This window comes from Scyliorhinus canicula, chromosome 12, assembly GCF_902713615.1.
Source record: "Scyliorhinus canicula chromosome 12, sScyCan1.1, whole genome shotgun sequence".
Taxonomy (NCBI): domain Eukaryota; kingdom Metazoa; phylum Chordata; class Chondrichthyes; order Carcharhiniformes; family Scyliorhinidae; genus Scyliorhinus; species Scyliorhinus canicula.
In genome coordinates, this window is record NC_052157.1 from 98,827,305 (window position 1) to 98,843,352 (window position 16,048).

Here is a 16,048-nt window from a genome sequence, read left to right on the forward strand (position 1 = left end):
GGGGGAAGGGGAAAAGGGGGGGAGGGAAAAGGGGGGGAGGGAAAAGGGGGGAGGGAAAAGAGGGGGGAGGGAAAAGGGGGGGGAGGAGGGAAAAGGGGGGAGGGAAAAGGGGGGGAGGGAAAAGGGGGGGAGGGAAAAGGGGGGGAGAGGGAAAAGGGGGGGGAGGGAAAAGGGGGGGGAGGGAAAAGGGGGGGAGGGAAAAGGGGGGGAGGGAAAAGGGGGGGAGGGAAAAGGGAGGAGGGAAAAGGGGGTGAGGAAGGGGGAGGGAAAAGGGGGGGAGGAAGGGGGAGGGAAAAGGGGGAGGGAAAAGGGGGAGGGAGGAAGGGGAGGGAAAAGGGGGGAAGGAAGGTGGGAGGAAGAGGGGGAGGAAGGGGGAGAGAAAAGGGGGGGAGGGAAAAGGGGGGAGGAAGGGGGAGGGAAAAGGGGGGAAGGGGAGGGAAAAGGGGAGGGAAAAGGGGGGGAAGGGGGAGGGAAAAGGGGGGGAAGGGGAGGGAAAAGAGGGGGGGCGGACAATGACTATGTTTGTTTGTTTATTTAATTTAAATTTATTTTTAAGTTCTTTTGTTGTTCATTGGGGTTGGGGGGTGGGGGGATGTGATACATGTGTCGATACGGTCTGGGGGTGTTACAGTTATTATGGGTTATTTCGTTGCATTTCATTGTTTGTCGTTATGTTTTATATTTTCTGTAAAAAATTCCAATAAAAATTATATTAAAAAAAAGTAATGTGGTGTTGTAGATCAGTAATGTGGTGTAGTCGATCAGTAATGCGGTGTTGTCAATCAGTAATGTGGTGTAGTCGATCAGTAATGTGGTGTAGTCGATCAGTAATGTGGTGTAGTCGATCAGTAATGTGGTGTTGTCGATCAGTAATGTGGTGTTGTCGATCAGTAATGTGGTGTTGTCGATCAGTAATGTGGTGTAGTCGATCAGTAATGTGGTGTTGTCGATCAGTAATGTGGTGTAGTCGATCAGTAATGTGGTGTTGTAGATCAGTAATGTGGTGTTGTAGATCAGTAATGTGGTGTAGTCGATCAGTAATGTGGTGTTGTAGATCAGTAATGTGGTGTTGTAGATCAGTAATGTGGTGTAGTGGATCAGTAATGTGGTGTAGTCGATCAGTAATGTGGTGCTGTAGATCTTAAATGTGGTGTTGTTGATCAGTAATGTGGTGTAGTCGATCAGTAATGTGGTGTTGTCGATCAGTAATATGGTGCTGTAGATCTGAAATGTGGTGTTGTTGATCAGTAATGTGGTGTAGTCGATCAGTAATGTGGTGCTGTAGATCTGAAATGTGGTGTTGTTGATCAGTAATGTGGTGTTGTCGATCAGTAATGTGGTGCTGTAGATCTGAAATGTTGTGTTGTCGATCAGTAATATGGTGTTGTCGATCAGTAATGTGGTGTAGTGGATCAGTAATGTGGTGTAGTCGATCAGTAATGTGGTGCTGTAGATTTGAAATGTAGTGTAGTCGATCAGTAATGTGGTGCTGTAGATCTGAAATGTGGTGTAGATCAGGAATGTGGAGTTGTAGATCATGCGGCAAGGTAACAGTGGTGAGCACCGTTGCTTCACCACTCCACGGCCCCACGTTCAATTCCTGGCTTGGGTCACTGTCTGTGCGGAGTCTACACGTTCTCTCTGTGTCTGAGTGGGTTTCCTCCGGGTGCTCCGTTTTCCTCCCACAGTCCAAAGATGTGCAGGTTTGGCGAATTGGCAATGCTAAATTACCCTTAGTGTCCAAAAAGGTTAGATGGGTTACGGCGTTAGGTTGGAGGTTGGGGCTTTTATAGGGTGATCTTTCCGTGGGCCTGTGCAATCTCGATGGACCGTATGGCCTCCTTCTGCACTGTAAATTCTATGATCTATGATTAATATGTCCTTGTAGATCAGTAATGTGGTGCTGTAGATCAGAACTGGGGTGTAGGAGATGAGAAATGTGGTGTTGTAGATCAGTAGTGTGTTGTAGAACTGTAATGTGGTGTTGTAGATCAGTAGTGTGTTGTAGAACTGTAATGTGGTGTTGTAGATCAGTAGTGTGTTGTAGAACTGTAATGTGGTGTTGTAGAACTGTAATTTGGTGGTGTTGATCGGTAATGTGTCCTTGTCGATCGGAAATGAGGCGTTGCAGATCAGAAATGGGGTTCTGTACATCTGTAATGTGATGTAGAACTGTAATGTGGTGTTGTAAAACTGTAATGTGGTGTTGTAAAACTGTAATGTGGTGTAAAACTGTAATGTGGTGTTGTAGATGCATTGATACATAGATACATGGAAGATAGGAACAGGACGAGGACTTTTGGCCCTTCGCGCATGCTCTGCCATTTAACACGATCATGGCTGATCATCTAACTTAACAGCCTGATCCTGCTTTCTCCTCAGCTGCTATATCTAGGTGCCACTTGAATATATTCAAAGTTTTAGCATCAACTACTTCCTATGGTGGTAAATTCCACAGGCTCACCACTATTTGGGTGAAGAGATCAATAATGTGGTTTTGTAGATCAGAAATGTGGTGTTGTAGATCAGAAATGGGGTGTTGTAGATCAGAAATGGGGTGTTGTAGATCAGAAATGTGGTATTGTAGATCAGAAATGGGGTGTTGTAGATCGGGAATGGTGTGTTGTAGATCGGGAATGGTGTGTTGTATGTCAGGCATTGCGTGTTGTATGTCAGGAATTGCCTGTTGTATATCAGGAATTGCATGTTGTATATCAGGAATTGCGTGTTGTATATCAGGAATTGCGTGTAGTAGATCAGGAATTGCGTGTTGTACGTCAGGAATGGGTGACACGGTAGCACAGTGGCTAGCAGAGTTACTTCACAGCTCCAGGGTCCCAGGTTCGATACCTGCCTTGGGTCACTGCTTGTGCGGATTCTGCACGTTCTCCCCGTGTCTGCGTGGGTTTCCTCCGGGTGCTCCGGACGATCGGAAATGAGGTGTTGCAGATCAGAAATGGGGTTCTTTACATAGAACATAGAACATTACAGCGCAGTACAGGCCTTCGGCCCTCGATGTTGCGCCCGACCTGTGAAACCCCTCTAAATCCCATCTACACTATTCCCTTATCGTCCATATGCCTATGCAATGACCATTTGAATGCATTTAGTGTTGGCGAGTCCACTACTGTTGCAGGCAGGGCATTCCACGCCCTTACTGCTCTCTGAGTAAACCTGCCTCTGACATCTGTCCTACATCTATCTCCCTCAATTTAAAGCTATGGCCCCTCGTGCTGGATATCACCATCAAAGGAAAAAGGCACTCAATCTCCACCCTATCTAACCTCTGATCATCTTGTATGCCTTAATTAAGTCACCTCTTAACCTTCTTCTCTCTAACGAAAACAGCCTCAAGTCCCTCAGCCTTTCCTCGTAAGATCTTCCCTCCATACCAGGCAACATCCTGGTAAATCTCCTCTGTATCGGGCAGCACAGTAGCATTGTGGATAGCACAATGGCTTCACAGCTCCACGGTCCCAGGTTCGATTCCGGCTTGGATCACTGTCTGTGCGGAGTCTGCACATCCTCCCCGTGTGTGCGTGGGTTTCCTCCGGGTGCTCCGGTTTCCTCCCACAGTCCAAAGATGTGCAGGTTAGGTGGATTGGTCTTGATAAATTGCCCTTAGTGTCCAAAATTGCCCTTAGTGTTGTGTGGAGTACTGGGTTATTGGGATAGGGGGAGGTGTTGACCTTTGGTAGTGTGCTCTTTCCAAGAGCCGGTGCAGACTCGATGGGCCAAATGGCCTCCTTCTGCAATGTAAATTCTATGATTCCATGTACCCTTTCCAATGTTTCCACATCCTTCCTATAATGCGGTGACCAGAACTGTACGCAATACTCCAAATGCGGCCGCACTAGAGTTTTGTACAACTGCAACACGACCTCAGGGCTCTGAAACTCAATTCCTCTACCAATAAAAGCTAACACACCGTACGCCTTCTTAACAACCCTCTCAACCTGGGTGGCAACTTTCAGGGATCTATGCACATGGACACCGAGATTTCTCTGCTCGTCCAAGCTACCAAGAATCTTACCATTAGCCCAGTACTCTGTCTTCCTGTTATTCCTTCCAAAATGAATCACCTCACACTTTTCTGCATTAAACTCCATTTGCCACCTGTCAGCCCAGCTCTGCAGCTTATCTATGTCCCTCTGTAACTTGTAACATCCTTCTGCAGTGTCCACAACTCCACCGACTTTAGTGTCATCTGCAAATTTACTCACCCATCCTTCTACGCCCTCCTCCAGGTCATTTATAAAAATGACAAATAGCAGCCACCCCAAAACAGATCCTTGTGGTACACCACTTGTAACTGGACACCAGTCTGAACATTTCCCATCAACCACCACCCTTTGTCTTCTTCCAACTAGCCAATTTCTGATCCAAACTGCTAAATCACCCTGAATCCCATGCCTCCGTATTTTCTGCAATAGCCTACCGTGGGGAACCTTATCAAACATTTTACTGAAATCCATATACACCACAGCAACTGCTTTACCCTCATCCACCTGTTTGGTCACCTTCTCGAAGAACTCAATGAGGTTTGTGAGGCACGACCTACCCTTCACAAAACCATGTTGACTATCTCTAATAAAATTATTCCTTTCCAGATGATTATACATCCTATCACTTATAAACCTTTCCAAGACTTTGCCCACAACAGAAGTAAGGCTCACTGGTCTATAGTTACCGGGACTATCACTACTCCCTTTCTTGAACAAGGGGACGATATTTGCTATCCTCCAGTCTTCTGGCACTATTCCTGAAGACAAAGATGACTTAAAGATCAAAGCCAAAGGCAATCTCCTCCCTAGCTTCCCAGAGAATCCTAGGATAAATCCAATCCAGCCCAGGGGACTTATCTATTTTAACACTTTCCAGAATCGCTAACACCTCCTCCTGAGGTACCACGAGCCCTTCTAGTCTAGTAGCCTGTATCTCAGTATTCTCCTCGACGACATTGTCTTTTTCCTGTGTGAACACGGATGAAAAATACTCATTTAGCACCTCTCCTATCTCCTCGGACTCCACGCACAACTTCCCACTACTGCCCTTGACTGGCCCTACTCTTACCCTAGTTATTCTTTTATTCCTGACATATCTATAGAAAGCTTTAGGGTTATCCTTGATCCTACCTGCCAAAGACTTCTCATGTCCCCTCCTGGCTCTTCTTAGCTCCCTGTTTAGAGCCTTCCTAGCTAACTTGTAACTCAAGCGCCCTAACTGAACCTTCACGTCCCATCATTACATAAGCCTCCTTCTTCCTCTTGACAAGTGTTTCAACTGCTTTAGTAAACCATGGTTCCCTTGCTCGACCACTTCCTCCCTGCCTAACAGGTACATACTTATCAAGGACACGCAGTAGCTGTTCCTTGAACATGCTCCACATTTCCATTGTGCCCATCCCCTGCAGTTTTCCTCTGCAGCCGATGCATCCTAAGTCTTGCCTCATTGCATCATAATTGCCTTTCCCCCAGATATGACTCTTGCCTTGCGGTATATGCCTATCCCTTTCCATCGCTAAAGTAAACGTAATCGAATTGTGGTCACTATCACCAAAGTGCTCACCTACCTCCAAATCTGACACCTGTCCTGGTTCATTACCCAGTACCAAATCCAATACGGCCTCGCCTCTCGTTGGCCTATCTACATACTGCATCAGGAAACCCTCCTGTACACATTGGACAAAAACGGACCCATCTAAAGTACTTGAACTATAGTGTTTCCAGTCAATATTTGGAAAGTTAAAGTCCCCCATAACAACTACCCTGTTACTTTCGCTCCTATCCAGAATCTTCTTTGCAATCCTTTCCTCTACATCTCTGGAACTTTTCGGAGGCCGATAGAAAACCTCTAACAGGGTGACCTCTCCTTTCCTGTTTCTAAACTCAGCCCATACTACCTCAGTATTCGAGTCAACAAAGAACAAAGAAAATTACAGCACAGGAACAGGCCCTTTGGCCCTCCCAGCCTGCGCCGATCCAGATCCTTTATCTAAACCTGTTTCCTATTTTCCAAGGTCTACTTCCCTCTGTTCCCGCCCATTCATATACCTGTCTAGATGCTTCTTAAATGATGCTATCGTGCCCGCCTCTACCAACTCCGCTGGTAAAGCGTTCCAGACACCCACCACCCACTGCGTAAAAAACTTTCCACGCACATCTCCCTTAAACTTTCCCCCTCTCACCTTGAAATCGTGACCCCTTGTAACTGACACCCCCACTCTTGGGAAAAGCTTGTTGCTATCCACCCTGTCCATACCTCTCATAATTTTGTAGACCTCAATCAGGCCCCCCCCTCAACCTCCGTCTTTCCAACGAAAACAATCCTAATCTACTCAACCTTCCTTCATATCTAGCACCCTCCATACCAGGCAACATCCTGGTGAACCTCCTCTGCACCCTCCCCAAAGCATCTACATCCTTCTGGTAATGTGGCGACCAGAACTGCACGCAGTATTCCAAATGTGGCCGAACCAAAGTCCTATACAACTGTAACATGACATGCCAACTCTTGTACTCAATACCCCTTCCAATGAAGGCTAGCATGCTGTATGCCTTCTTGACCACTCTATCCACCTGCGTTGCCACCTTCAGGGTACAATGGACCTGAACTCCCAGATCTCTCTGTACATCAATTTTCCCCAAGACCCTTCCATTGACCATATAGTCCGCTTTTGAATTTGATCTTCCAAAATGCATCACCTCGCATTTGCCTGGATTGAACTCCATCTGCCATTTCTCTGCCCAACTCTCCAATCTATCTATAGTTTGTTGTATTCTCTGACAGTCCTCCTCGCTATCTGCAACTCCACCAATCTTAGTATCATCTGCAAACTTGCTAATCAGACCACCTATACCTTCCTCCAGGTCATTTATGTAGATCACAAACATCAGTGGTCCGAGCACGGATCCCTGTGGAACACCACTAGTCACCCTTCTCCATTTTGAGACACTCCCTTCCACCACTACTCTCTGTCTCCTGTTGCCCAGCCAGTTCTTTATCCATCTAGCTAGTACACCCTGAACCCCATACGACTTCACTTTTTCCATCAACCTGCCACGGGAAACCTTATCAAACGCCTTTCTAAAGTCCATGTATACGACATCTACAGCCCTTCCCTCATCAATTAACTTTGTCACTTCCTCAAAGAATTCTATTAGGTTTGTAAGACATGACCTTCCCTGCACAAAACCATGCTGCCTATCACTGATAAGTCTATTTTCTTCCAGATGTGAATAGATCCTATCCCTCAGTATCTTCTCCAACAGTTTGCCTACCACTGACGTCAAGCTCACAGGTCTATAATTCCCTGGATTATCCCTGCTACCCTTCTTAAACAAAGGGACAACATTAGCAATTCTCCAGTCCTCCGGGACCTCACCCGTGCTCAAGGATGCTGCAAAGATATCTGTTAAGGCCCCAGCTATTTCGACCCTCGCTTCCCTCAGTAACCTGGGATAGATCCCATCTGGTCCTGGGGACTTGTCCACCTTAACGTCTTTCAGAATACCCAAAACTTCCCCCTTCCGTATGACAACTTGACCTAGAGTATTTAAACATCCATCCCTAGCCTCAACATCCATCTTGTCCCTCTCCTTTGAGAATACAGATGCAAAGTACTCATTAAGAATCTCACCCATTTCCTTTGAGTCCACGCATAAATTCCCTCTTTTGTCTTTAAGTGGGCCAATCCTTTCTCTAGTTACCCTCTTGCTCCTTACATACGAATAAAATGCTTTGGGATTTTCCTTAACCCTGTTAGCCAAAGATATTTCATGACCCCTTTTAGCCCTCTTTATTGCGCGTTTGAGATTCGTCCTACTTTCCCGATATTCCTCCAAAGCTTCATCAGTTTTGAGTTGCCTTGATCCTATGTATGCTTCCTCATCAAAAGTCCTCTCAGCCACCGTAATACTGTCCTTGACTAACAATGCCACCCTTCCCCCTCTCTTACCACCTTCCCTGAACTTACTGAAATATCTAAACCCCGGCACCTGCAACAACCATTCCTCTCCCTGTTCTATCCATGTCTCCGAAATGGCCACAACATCGAAGTCCCAGGTACCAACCCATGCTGCAAGTTCACCCACCTTATTCCGGATGCTCCTGGCATTGAAGTAGATGCACTTTAAACCACCTCCCTTCCTGCCGGTACACTCCTGCAACTTTGAAACCTTACTCATGACCTCACTACTCTCAACCTCTTGTGTACTGAAGCTACAATTCAGGTTCCCAACCCCTGCTGAACTAGTTTAAACCCTCCCGAAGAGCATTAGCAAACTTCCCCCCCCAGGATATTAGTACCCCTCTGGTCCAGGTGTAGACCATCCCATTTGTAGAGGTCCCACCTACCCCAGAATGAGCCCCAACTGTCCAGGAATCTGAAACACTCCCTCCTGCACCATCCCTGCAGCCACATGTTCAACTGCTCTCTCTCCCTATTCCTCGTCTCCCTAGCATGTGGCATGGGTAACAACCCAGAGATAAGAACTCTGTTTGTCCTGGATCTAAGTTTCCACCCTAGCTCCCTAAATTCCTGCCTTACATCCCTATCCCTTTTCCTACCTATGTCATTGGTACCTGTGTGGACCACGACTTGGGGCTGCACCCTCTCCCCCTTAAGGATCCCGAAAACACGATCTGAGACATCGCAGACCCTGGCACCTGGGAGGCAACACATCAACCGCGAGTCTCTCTCGTTCCCACAGAATCTCCTATCTATCCCCCTAACTATGGAGTCTCCAATGATTAATGCTCTACTCCTCTCCTCCCTTCCCTTCTGAGCAACAGGGACAGACTCTGTGCCAGAGACCTGTACCCCATGGCTGACCTCCCTGAAGCTTCTATCTATGACCAGTTCTGCCTTCCGAATGATCCGAAGTTCATCCAGCTCCAGCTCTAGTTCCCTAACATGGTTTTTGAGGAGCTGAAGTTGGGTGCACTTCCCACAGATGAAATCAGCAGGGACACTGATGGCGTCCCTCACCTCAAACATTCTGCAGGAGGAACATTGTACATCTGTAATGTGGTGTTGTAGAACTGTAATGTGGTGTTGTAAAACTGTAATGTGGTGTTGTAAAACTAATGTGGTGTTGTAAAACTGTAATGTGGTGTTGTAAAACTGTAATGTGGTGTTGTAAAACTGTAATGTGGTGTTGTAAAACTGTAATGTGGTGTTGTAGATGCATTGATACATAGATACATGGAAGATAGGAACAGGACGAGGCCTTTTGGCCCTTCGCGCATGCTCCGCCATTTAACACGATCATGGCTGATCATCTAACTTAACAGCCTGATCCTGCTTTCTCCTCAGCTGCTATATCTAGGTGCCACTTGAATATATTCAAAGTTTTAGCATCAACTACTTCCTATGGTGGTAAATTCCACAGGCTCACCACTATTTGGGTGAAGAGATCAATAATGTGGTTTTGTAGATCAGAAATGTGGTGTTGTAGATCAGAAATGGGGTGTTGTAGATCAGAAATGGGGTGTTGTAGATCAGAAATGGGGTGTTGTAGATCAGAAATGGGGTGTTGTAGATCAGAAATGGGGTGTTGTAGATCAGAAATGGGGTGTTGTAGATCAGAAATAGGGTGTTGTAGATTGGGAATGTGGTTTCGTAGATCAGAAATGGGGTGTTGTAGATCGGGAGTGGTGTGTTGTAGATCAGGAATTTGGTGTCGTAGATCTGTAATGCGTTGTCGGTCAGCAATGTGTTGTAGAACTGTAATGTGATGGCGTTGATCAGTAATGTGTCCTTGTCGATCGAAAATGAGGTTCTGCACATCTGTAATGTGGTATTGTAGGTGTATAATGTGGTGTTCTAGATCAGGAATGTGCTGTTGTAGATCAGGAATGTGGTGTGGTTGACTTCCGGCGGCGGCAATGCGGAGCTAAGCCCCACATTCGGCAGCTCCTGCGAATAACGGACTTTGGGGTTCTTTTCAGGGCCCCCAACGGAACTTCGTCGACGAATCCCGATGTGGGAAGGGGACTGGTGTCGATCCCTACGGTCCTATGGTCCGGACCAGGAGTGGGGTAAGAAGAAAAACGGTGGAAGCACCCCTGGAAAAGCGGGGGACGAAAAACAAAATGGCGGCTGGCGGAGCCCTCAAGGAGCTGAGGCGGTGGGCGCAGGAGCAGCAGGAGACTCTGCTGCGCTGCTTCCAGGAGCTTAAGGTGGAGCTGCTGGAGTCGCTGAAGGCTACCACCAGAGAGCTGATGGAGACTCAGACAGCCCAGGGGGCCGCGATCCGGGAGCTGCAGAAGCAGGCCTCCGAAAGGGAGGATGAGGCCGTGGCTGTCGCGGGGAAGGTGGAGATGCATGAGGCGCTCCATAAAAGGTGGCAGGAGCGGTTTGAGGAGCTGGACAACCGGTCAAGGCAGAAGAATTTGCGGATCCTGGGCCTCACGGAGGGGCTGGAGGGGTCGGACCTGGCGGCCTATGTGGTCGTTATGCTGAACTCGCTGATGGGAGCTGGGTCTTTCCAGGGGCCCCTGGAGTTGGAGGGGGCCCACAGAATTCTGGCTAGGAGGCCCAAGCAGAACGAGCCGCCACAGGCGGCGTTGGTGCGGTTTCACCGGTTTGTGGATCGTGAGTGCGTGCTCCGGTGGGCCAAGAAGGAGCGGAGCAGCAAGTGGGAGAACACGGAGGTGCGGATCTTCCAGGACTGGAGTGCGGAGGTGGCGAAGCGGAGGGCCGGGTTTAACCGGACGAAGGCGGTGCTCCACAGACGGAACGTGAAGTTTGGCATGTTGCAGTCTGTGGGTCACCTACAAGGACCGGCACCATTATTTTGAGTCCCCGGAGGAGGCGTGGGCCTTTGTGCAGGCCGAGAAACTGGACTCAAACTGAGGGTCTAAGATGGGGGATGTTGTATGATAATGTACTTGTGTTTGCTCTGTTTAATGTAAGATGTGGGTTGGCTTTGGGTGGGTGGGATGATGTTGTTATGTCTTTTTTATATGGGTCTGGTGGATGGGTTCGGGCAGGGGGGTAAACGGGGAGTGCGGGGAGCTGGTGGTCTGGTTTCCTGCGCTGTGAGATGGTGGGCACGAGTCGGGGCTGAGAAGTTGCTGGCTGGTTTTTTTCCCGCGCAAGAGCGGGGTGGGGGGAGGAGGGCCTGCTGATGGGCACGAAGGAGGAGGGGTAGTCCCACGTGGGGAGGAGTCGGAGGTAGGGCGGGAGTCGCCAGGGTCAGCAGAAGTTAGCTGGCTCACTTCTATGAAGGGAGGGGCGTGGCTAGGAGGGGTCCTAGCCTTTGGGGGGGGGGGGGGGGGGGGGGGGTACCGGGTTGCTGCTGAAATGGTCAGGAAGGAGCTGGAGGATGTAGGCGGTGCTGGGGGGGGGGGGGAACTGGCAGAGCGGGGGACGCTAGCCAGTGGTGGGCAGGGGATGGGTTATGGCTAATCGGCAGGGGAGGGGGGCAGGGAGCCCTCTGATCTGGCTGATAACCTGGAATGTGAGGGGGCTGAATGGGCCGGTCAAATGGGCCTCGGTGTTTGCGCACTTAAAGGGGCTGAAGGCGGATGTGGCCATGCTCCCAGAGACACACCTGAAAGTGGCGGACCAGGTTCGGCTGAGGAAGGGATGGTTGGGCCAAGTATTTCACTCAGGGCTGGATGAGAAGAGTCGGGGGGTGGCGATCCTGGTGGGGAAGAAGGTGACGTTTGAGGCGTTAAATGTGGTGGCTGACGAGGAAGTTCGGCCAGTTCTCAGGATATTAATTAAATACAGCCAAGAGTGAAATGTTTGTGGTCCAGGCAAGGGGCCAGGAGAACATATTGAGAGGGCTACCGTTTAGGCTGGTTGAGGAAAATTTCCGGTATTTAGGAATCCAGGTGGCACGAGACTGGGGCAGGCTGCATAAGTTAAATTTGGCCAGGGTGGTGGAGCAAATGAAGGGAGAGTTTCGGAGATGGGATGCACTCCCGCTGTCGCTGGCAGGGAGGGTGCAGACCGTAAAGATGACAATCCTCCCTAGATTTCTGTTTATTTTTCAGTGCCTCCCGATCTTTATCCCACAATCCTTCTTCAAAAGAGTTAACAGGATGATCATGAGCTTTGTCTGGGCGGGAAAATCCCCGCGGGTGAAGAAGGCGATGTTGGAGAGGAACCGCAGCGAGGGGGGGCTGGCGTTGCCGAGTCTGGTCAATTATTACTGGGCGGCCAACATCGCTATGATAAGGAAGTGGATGGTGGGTACGGGGTCTATTTGGGGGCGGGTGGAGGCGGCTTCGTGCAGGGGCTCCAGCTTGGCAGCCCTGGTCACGGCTCCTCTACCGCTGCCGCCGGCCAAGTACACTACCACCAGTGGTGGCGACCCTGCGGATATGGGGCCAGTGGAGGAGGCATGTAGGGGAGATGGGGGCATCTGTCTGGGCGCCAATCTGCGACAACCATCGGTTTGCCCCCGGGAGTATGGATGGGGGGTTCCGAGTATGGCGGTGGGCGGGGGCGGGAAGGGAGATTTGCGAGTTTGAGGAGCTTGGAGGAGAAATTTGGGTTGGTAAGGGGAAATGATTTTAGGTACCTACAGTTGCGGGACTTTGTTCGTAGACAGGTCCCATCTTTCCCACGCCTCCCGCCAATGGGGATCCTAGACAGAATAGTCTCTAGGAGGGAAGAATGGAGGGTAGAGTCTCGGGTATTTATAAGGTGCTCATGAGGGAGGAAGGGTCCCAGACAGAGGAACTGAAACTTAAATGGGAGGAGGAGCTAGGCGGGGAAATGGAGGATGGGCTGTGGGCAGAGGCCCTGAGTAGGGTAAATTCGACCGCGACATGTGCTAGGCTTGGGCTGATTCAATTTAAGGTCGTTCACCGGGCCCATATGACGGTGGCTCGGATGAGCAAATTTTTCGGGATAGAGGACAAATGCGCTAGGTGCGCGGGAGGACCAGCGAACCACGTTCACATGTTTTGGGCATGCCCTAAGCTGAGGGGGTACTGGGAGGGATTTGCGGGGGTCATGTCCCGGGTGTTAAAAACAAGGGTGGTGATGAGTCCAGGGGTGGCAATTTTTGGGGTTTCGGAAGACCCGGGAGTCCAGGGGGAGAAAGAGGCCGATGTGTTGGCCTTTGCTTCCCTGATAGCCCAGCGACGAATATTATTGGCGTGGAGGGACTCAAAGCCCCCGAAGACTGAGTGGTGGCTTGCGGACATGTCGAGTTTCCTGGGTATGGAAAAAATTAAGTTCGCCTTGAGGGGATCTGTGTAGGGGTTCACCCGGAGGTAGCAACCATTTATTGACTTCTTTGCGGGAGAGTGAGCGTCAGCAGGGGGTGGGGGTGGGGGTAGAGTAGAGTAGGAGGGAAAATATGGCGGGTAGTACCGGTGGGAGAGGAGCGGGCTTGTGCAGTATGCTACGATGGAAGTATTGAAAGTTCGTGGATGTATGCACATTTTTGCCTTTTTTGCTTTCTTTCTGTTGATGTCTGTAACTGTTTATAAAGCCAAAAACTACCTCAATAAAATTGTTTATTAAAAAAAAAATGTCGTGGCTGACAGTGGCGGGAGATATGTGATGGTGAGTGGTAAGCTGCAGGGGGAGCGGGTGGTGTTGGTGAATGTTTACGCCCCAAATTGGGACGATGCGGGGTTTATGCGGCATATGTTGGGCTGCATTCCGGACCTGGAGGTGGGGGGCCTGATCATGGGGGGTGGGAAACTTCAACACGGTGCTGGATCCCACATTGGATCGATCCAAGTCCCGGACGGGTAGGAGGCCGGCAGCAGCTAAGGTGTTGGGGGGATTTATGGACCAGATGGGGAGGGGGGGGGGGGGGGTGGATCCCTGGAGGTTTGCGAGGCCAAGGGCCAGGGAGTACTCGTTTTTCTCCCACGTGCATAAGGCCTATTCGAGGATTGATTTTTTTTGTCCTGAGCTGGTTTCGAGGGTGGAGGATGTTGAATACTCTGCCATTGCCATTTCAGATCATGCCCCGCACTGGGTGGACCTCGGGCTGGGGGAAGGGAGGGACCAACGTCCGTTCTGGCGCTTGGAGGTGGGGCTGCTGGCAGATGAGGAGGTGGCCGAGAGGGTTTAGGGGTGTATTGAGAGGTACCTTGAGGCCAACGACAACGGGGAGGTCCGAGTGGGGGCGGTCTGGGAGGCATTGAAGGCGGTGACTAGAGGGCAGTTGATTTCCATCTGAGCCCATAGGGAGAGGGGGGGGAGCAGAGGGAGAGGGAGAGACTGATAGGGGAGATGGTGAGGGTGGATAGGAGATATGCGGAGGCTCCGGAGGAGGGATTGCTGGGGGAGAGGCGTAGCCTTCAGGCCAGGCTCGACCTATTGACTACCCGAAAGGCGGAAGCTCAGTGGAAGAAAGCACAGGGGGCGGTGTATGAATATGGGGAGAAGGCGAGCAGGATGCTGGCACACCAGCTCCGAAAGCGGGACGTGGCCAGGGAGATTGGGGGAGTGACGGATAGAGCTGGCAAGGTGGTGCGGAGGGGGGTAGATGTTAATGGGGTCTTCAGGGACTTCTATGGGGAACTGTACCGGTCTGAACCCCCGGTGGAGGAGGGGTAGATGGAGGGACTGGGGGCGCTGATCGAGCTGGAGGAGTTGGCTAAAGGGATAGGGAGCATGCAGTCAGGGAAGTCGCCGGGACCGGATGGGTTTCCGGCGGAATTTTATAAAAGGTATGTGGACCTGTTGGGCCCCCTGTTGGTCCGGACCTATAACGAGGCAAGGGAGGGGGGTTTTGCCCCCAACTATGTCACGGGCGCTGATTTCCTTGATCCTGAAGCGGGACAAGGACCCTCTGCAGTGTGGGTCATATAGGCCGATCTCGCTGCTAAATGTAGACGCCAAGCTGCTGGCAAAGATCCTAGCCACAAGAATAGATGATTGTGTGCCGGGGGTCATTCATGAGGACCAGACGGGGTTTGTGAAGGGAAGACAGTTGAATACAAACGTACGAAGGCTCCTCAACGTTATTATGATGCCGGCTGTGGAAGGGGAGGCAGAGATAGTGGTGGCATTAGATGCGGAGAAGGCCTTTGATTAGGTTGAGTGGGGGTATCTGTGGGAGGTGTTAGAGAAGTTTGGGTTTGGGGAAGGGTTTGTCCGTTGGGTTAGGTTGCTCTATAAGGCCCCGATGGCGAATGTAGCCAAGAATAGGAGGAGGTCGGAGTACTTTCGGCTGTACCGGGGGACGAGACAGGGGTGTCCCCTGTCCCCCTTGCTCTTTGCGTTAGCAATTGAGCCCCTGGCCATGGCGTTGAGGGAGTCAGGGAACTGGAGGGGCCTGGTGCGGGGTGGGGAGGAGCGTCGAGTGTCGCTTTATGCGGACGACCTGTTGCTGTATGTGGCGGACCCGGTGGGGGGGATGCTGGAGGTGAAGTGGATTCTTAGTGAATTCGGGGGCTTCTCTGGGTATAAGCTGAACCTGGGCGAGTTGTTCGTGGTGCACCCGGGGGATCAGGAGGAGGTGATTGGTAGGCTCCCACTGAAGCAGGCAGGGAGGAGCTTTAGGTATCTGGGAGTCCAGGTGGCTAGGAGCTGGGGGGCCCTGCACAAGCTCAACCTCACAAGGTTGATGGAGCAGATGGAGGAGGAGTTCAAAAGATGGGATATGTTACCGCTGTCACTGGCGGGTAGGGTGCAGTCCGTGAAGATGACGGTGCTCCCGAGGTTTTTGTTCCTGTTCCAGTGCCTCCCCATCTTTATCCCGAAGGCATTTTTTAGGAGGGTCAACAGGAGTATTACGGGATTTGTGTGGGCGCATGGGACTCCGAGGGTGAGAAGAGTGTTCCTGGAACGGGGCAGGGATACGGGGGGCTGGCGTTGCCCAACCTCTGTGGGTACTATTGGGCTGCCAACGCAGCGATGGTGCGTAAGTGGGTAATGGACGGGGAAGGGGCAGCATGGAAGAGGATGGAGGTGGCGTCCTGTGTGGGCACGAGCCTGGAGGCGCTGGTAACGGCGCCGTTGCCGCTCCCTCCAACGAGGTATACCACGAGCCCGGTGGTGGCGGCTACCCTCAAAATGTGGGGGCAATGGAGACAGCATAGGGGAGAAGTGGGGGGCTCGATG

General features: G+C 50.8%; 1 protein-coding gene across 2 annotated transcripts in view; it reads left to right on the forward strand.

Annotated features, from left to right (window-relative positions):
* LOC119975203 (collagen alpha-1(XXVI) chain-like) overlaps positions 1-16,048 on the forward strand; it is a 195,986-nt gene that overhangs the window by 39,564 nt on the left and 140,374 nt on the right. Inside the window, exon 1 of one of the 2 annotated variants that reach the window (XM_038814816.1) lies at positions 11,041-11,051. The exons of the other annotated variant lie outside the window; for it this stretch is intronic. The gene's annotated coding sequence lies outside the window, so the exon portion shown is untranslated. Of the gene's footprint in view, positions 1-11,040; positions 11,052-16,048 lie in introns of those variants that run through there. 2 annotated transcript variants of the gene reach the window in all.